Source organism: Lactuca serriola, chromosome 6 (genome assembly GCF_051521515.1).
Source record: "Lactuca serriola cultivar US96UC23 chromosome 6, Lser_US96UC23_V15, whole genome shotgun sequence".
In the NCBI taxonomy this organism is placed as follows: Eukaryota; Viridiplantae; Streptophyta; class Magnoliopsida; order Asterales; family Asteraceae; genus Lactuca; species Lactuca serriola.
The window spans coordinates 44,892,215-44,898,414 of record NC_136413.1 but is presented as its reverse complement, the minus strand read 5'-3'; the positions used below and the strand labels follow the sequence as shown (position 1 = coordinate 44,898,414).

The window sequence follows — 6,200 nt, the reverse complement described above, 5'->3', positions numbered from 1 at the left end:
TTGTGATGGAAATTTCACTTAGTGCACTTGGGTAGGCTCCCCGCATATGGCTTTGCTGGTACCGGGGCAACAGAAGTTGTGGCAACACGGACATCCACAACCTGTTGGTTCTTGGAAGAGGGCTGAGCTGATTTGCCCTTCTTTCGGTCCCAACGCTTTCTCTTGTTGTCGGCCGCTTTGGTTGGTGTTGAGACAACAGTTGCATTTGTTATTGGAGGAGAAGGAAACTCATGATCGATAAGCCTATGGGCCAATTTCTTGGCACTATCAAAGGTTACAGGGTTCGATGCTAGAACGTTCCCTCGATACGGGGGTACCAAACCCCAGATGTATCTCTCGATTTTCTTGCTTTTGGTGGGTACCATGTTGGGACATAGAGTCACTAAGTCGCTGAATCTGGTTGTATAAGCCACTATTTTGGAACCCTTCATCTTAAGGTTCCACAGTTCCTTTTTGAGTTTCTGAACTTTGCCCCTCGGGCAGTACTCCTTTACCATTAGATCCTTCAGCGTCTCCCAGCCCATAGCGTTAGCTGCTACCAGTGAGAGTGATTTAACATGGCCATTCCACCATGTCAGGGCCCTTTCATTGAAGGTGCAGGCAGCAAATTTTATCTTTCTTCCTTCAGGACAAGAGCACGTCTCAAAGATTGCTTCTGTTCTTTCGATCCATTGGGACAACACAATAATCCCTCTGGTTCCGTTGAAGAACACTGGTTTGCAGCTAATGAAGTCTTTATAGGTACACTCCCGTGTATAGGATTGGCTTTCACCATGGTTAGAGTTTGTGCCCGTTCTACCACTGGCACCACCAGAATTCACTTGAGTCATGGTTGCGGTCACAGCAGCCTGAAACATCATCGCATCGAACTGCGGAGGGGGTGGTGGTGGTGGAGTTTGATTTACAAGCGTGCTTCTGGTCGCACGCTTGCGAGGCGGCATCTTTTACTGAAAGTTTTATAGAGATGATGATAATAGTAAGAATCAATTGTAAGTATGATGAGAGTGATCCATGGACTAAATCGCCATTGCCCAACCTAGTAGTAGGTCTTACATCAAACCATATAGGGAAAATGTTGACAGCTTAGAAGTCTAGTTAGAGTACTTGAAAGATAGGAATATTTTACAGACAAGTGCTTCATAGAGCATAGATAAGAAAGGCTATTCCTTAAACCAAAAGAAAGTAGGGCGTCTTCTACCGGCGACGGGTACTCCTCGGGTGAACCCTCATATCTGCCAGTCTACGTACTACGCCTCAAAGATGTCGCTCATGAGCCTTCCGACGCACTCGAAGTTTTCTGACTTCTGCTCGGGATGCAGCTAGTTGCAGCTGCAGAGCCTCATTGCTTCTCCTAGTCCTTTCCATAGCCTCTTCAAGTTGGCGAATGTGGACCGTGTTAACGCTAGAGTTGGCGTCAATTTCCATGACTCGTTCGATGGTTGCCCGACCTTGTTTGACGTTCCGAGCAATCTTGCGGACCATAATGGGCAAGACTCGGTCAGCTGAGCCTCCCTCGCTTAGATTGTAGAAGCTTCGGTCCCCATTGAAGGGTAACAGTTGACCCTGTTCATGGCTCCATTGGTTTAAGTTTGCCGCCCACAAGGGTGTGGGACTTTGAAATGCTAGTCGGGGGGTTGAGGTTTGGGATTGGAGCCTCTTGGGGCAGGTTCTTGACTTCTGGCTCGAAGTCAGAACCATCCAAAAAACCTTATGTGAGGTGATCATCCAAAGGTATGAGATGATCATCTTCTGGCTCTGCTTCAAGCCATCCAGTATTGTCTTCGTTTGGGAAGTATGGGTTGGCAGGAGGATGGAATCCAGCCATGATATCTACGCGAGAAAAGGGGTATAAGAATCTTATATAAATAGATGTACTACTTAAGATAATTACAAGATGATCCTTACTAGTTACTTCGATACCTGCATAGTGCATACTAGTTATATGAAATCAAAATAGGATAGACCTTCGAATAAGTGACCCTAACTCCAAATCCACAACCAAACAAGGAACAAGAAGTAGAGCAAAGATCACGGATTCTAAGTCTATGACACCTTAGTCACATATAACCTTAGTGTATCCACTTAGCAACTATTGAGCTACTAGTAAAGACCTTTTTAGTTCTCAAATAAGTAATTATAGTAACACAAAATACTCCTATAGTATTTTAGGTTAATGTTCTGTTTCAATGTTCTTATTGTAGTAGGGTTGGTAAGTTTTTAGACTTGTTGAAACCCCACAACCATTCTTGGGCATATGCTAATCACTTCTATAACACCGTGAATTTCAAAATAATTTTTCGCAATATAAAAAAAGATATTTCTCATTTAATTTCATAAAAACATTAAGTTTCAAATTCCAATCTGTATCATACAAATCCCAAGATCACATAAATATATCAAAGTCCCCTGCGTGTGTACAGATCAAGCCGGCGCCTTCCCACGGTCATCGCTAGTACCTGAAACAACAACACTAACACTGTAAGCACGAAGCTTAGTGAGTTCCCCAAAATACCACATAAAACACATATTAGCCACTCGAGGCTATAACTCTATGGGTCCGTGCACCCAACTCTGTGAACCCTCAGGTTCTAACTCTAGGAACCTTTCGGTTCCAACTCTGTAATCATGCACAGCATAAATCACATAGAAATAATGCAGTACAACATATGGCATACACATAACATACATACATTAACACATAGCTCTGATTACCTACTCAAGGTAAAGTATAGTGAGAAGACTCACCTCGCGTGTCTCGGTATCTCACAAACCCTGGAAACCCCTCGTGCTCGATCCTCCGAGCTCTAATCCTCCTATAACATCACATGACTCTAATTAACACTTTTTATCTCTAAGGTTGACTATCCCTAAGAAGTCAACACAGGTCAACGGTCAATGGTCAACTTTGACCGGACTCGACGAGTGCACACGGCAACTCGGCGAGTCTAGACGTTCTCACCAACTCTCTAGGATTCCCTTTCTACACGTCGAGTACTCCCCCCTGACTCGACGAGTTTCACCTGGCAGAAATCGCGGGGCCACCCCGACTCAACTCGCCGAGTCTCAAGAACAACTCGGCGAGTCCCAGCTCGACTCAGTCCACTTTGACAACCCTCTCTAACTCGCCCTGACTCACTGAGTCAACCCCTGACTCGACTGGACCACTCACTTGCCGGTCCAAGGCAATCTTCAAGCTACTCGCCGAGTCTGCTCATCGGACTCGGCGAGTCCATGCCATGCAATCACTCAAACTTGCTTCTAAGGTCAGATCTACTCCAACAATTCATAGATCTGGCCCTCCTAGACTGATTCACCACGTAAAGCCCCAGACTTGGTGCATAAACAACCTCTATATGACCATATATGAAGAATTATCAACAAATCTCACTACTCAAGGTCATAACCTCCATTGTTCTCTATAAAGCTTGAGGAATGAGGCTCTCTGGACCTCTATGGATCCAGATCCGAAGTCTCATCACTAACAAGGGACTATTTGGCCATCCAATCAACTCAACAAGGTCACAAGAAACCCTAAAATCAATTATACTTCACAAAACAGGAGATGAGCCGAAATCATACCTTTAGATTGAAGAGCTAAGCTTCAAATCCACCGAATAGCAGTCTCCTTTGCCTCCTCTTGGCTAGAACCTCCCTCTTCTTTGCTAAACAACACACAAATGTCAAGAAATGCTTCCTTTCTCTCCCAAATCGCTAAAGCACTCTAGGGTTTCTCTCTATGGACTGTTGGGTGCAAATGACGGCCATAAGGCCCTTTAAATAGGTCCCAAACCCGAGAAATTAGGGTTTCATTAAACAGCGTGGACTCGCCGAGTCCATATCCTGGACTCGCCGAGTCCAGACGAATCCCGCGTCCAGAATCGCGACCCTACTCGGCGAGTCTGAGCTCCAACTCGCCGAGTCCCCTCTCAAAACACAAAAAAATAAAACAATAAAATACCTGGAAATCCGGGCTGTTACAACTTCTCTAACCAACATAGTTGATCAGACTATGTCATTCCCAGAACTGACCATACATCCCCAAGTCTACTTGTGATGTTCAATAATCGTAATACTTTTGTTCTGTTCTAATATGATACTGACCTTGGTATGAATGTATGTATGTATACTTAGTTAAATATTTTATTATTTAAAAGTATAAACTCTTGTTCAGAGTATTTTAACCCCGTTGTGTTTATAGTTTGTATATCTTTTATGGGTTGATATACTCGATTCACTATAAACAATGCTCTGATACCAACCTGTCACACTCCCAAACCGAATTGGCGGAAACATCCATGGGTGGAGGACGTCATGTATAATATCATAACAATGCATAATAGTAAAAACAAGCAACAACATCCATTGCATTAGTAGAATAGTTAAATACATGTGTGTTCTTTTGCAGGGTTTAAATGACACCAAAATGTACAATCAAAATAAAGACGAGTCTTGGATCCACTCCGTCCTTCAAAAGCTACATGGGTGTACCTGTCTTACTGGTTCCTTGAGAATACAACTTATTTTGAAAGAGAGTATCAGCATAATATGCTGATAAGTTCATAAGTATTTAGTGTCATTTAGTAGTTAAAAACCTCGAAATGGTTGTATTTGAAACCTTGAAATGTTTATATATTTTCTCAGAAAATCCTATATTTCCTGCTTCTAAAATAATGTAGCCTTCAACCCGAGGCTCGACTGTTTTTGTTTTCGTATAAAAATGTAATGTTTACATATGTACTTGTAATAGTAGGGAAATATAGTAGTACTTCGTTACTGTGAAAAAGTACGTTTTCTCCCAATCATTTCTATTCTCTACTAGGAAAATAATATGTTCTACCTTAACAGTGACACTGTTGACTATGAAATGATAAAAATGAAGACTCAAGGTCGTGTTAAATGAACCATACTCCTTGGTGAGTCTTATTGCCTTTAATTCTCGTTGGTCATTTAAAAGTTTAGATGTGAATTAGTTTGTAACCATGCTAATCGACGGCTGAATACTTAACGACCTTTTGGCGTCATAAAATAGTGAGGTGACATTTTGTCACCCCTTGGCCTTACTGGTTGGGACTGTAGCTAGCAGTCGGGGTGTGGGAGTGTCTATCCCATATAGATATATACGCACGATGCCCGCTCTCCCTCCAAGAGACTCTGGTTACAATGTGATACAACAATGTATTGTTGTATCATGAAATAGTATTTCACATCTAGTTGTCGTATCCTAGTGTTTGTGTAGTAAGTTATAGTGTATCAATGTTCTCTCTATACTAGTTTATAGTATGTTCTCTTGTATAGTATAGTGTAGGTCCTCTTAGTTTCTCATCATAATATGTTCTTTCTGTTTCTCATAATAGTAAGTTTGTATCGACTCATAAGTGAACTAACACTTGTATGTTTCATTGTACTAGTCATAGTGAGTAGTAATCTCTTAAACTATACCTATTATAGTTTACTAGTAATGTTGTTTGTATGCCTTTGCTACCCAAAGGTATTGAACTGAAGTAAAAGATTTTATATCTAAACACATATATATATGATATATAGCTAAGATTTCAACGACATTCAGACAAATAACAGGGTACTCTAAGTCCACAACCAAACAAGGAACATGAAATAAAGTGAGCTATCAGTCCTAAGTCCTTCAAATCTTACTTATATAAATATATCTGTATAGACATGAGTTTGACAATAATATAAGTTTAAAAGAGTTTACTAAAGGATTTAGCATTTAAAAGAGTTTGAAAATATGTTTGAAAAGTAGTTTGATTGATAACACATTTTGAAAAGTAAGAAAATTTGTTTGATTGACAGTTATTAATCACATGTGATTGATATAATAACTTATGGATTCAACTTGTATCCCCCCATAAAAGCATTTAAAATCATTTAAAAGGTTGATTAAAGGGTATGAACTCGCCTGTAGTGAGTGGTTCTGACGTGTGGTTGGAAGAGGATTACAGAGTGTCATGTGTAACCTTGAGCACATAATGATCCTAATAGACACATATAGACATGTATGTGTATGAATTTATTGTATAGACGACTAAATAAGAAGGGTAACACCCTTATTGGCTAGGAAACTCTAATATTTATGGGATACAATCACATATGATTGCATAACTTGGGTATATGGCCATCCTATAGAGTTTACAGTCAAAGAGCTATGACCATTGGAGTTCACGGTCCAAGTGTTTACGGTC

General features: G+C 40.9%; 1 long non-coding RNA gene across 1 annotated transcript; it reads right to left on the bottom strand.

The window, feature by feature from the left end:
- Positions 1-2,357: 2,357 nt before the first annotated feature.
- Positions 2,358-3,736, bottom strand: LOC145056615 (uncharacterized). The gene is made up of 3 exons (XR_013685838.1): positions 3,580-3,736; positions 2,746-2,813; positions 2,358-2,456 (listed from the first exon to the last, which is right to left on the bottom strand). It is a non-coding gene; the product is annotated as an uncharacterized LOC145056615 (long non-coding RNA).
- Positions 3,737-6,200: the final 2,464 nt, after the last annotated feature.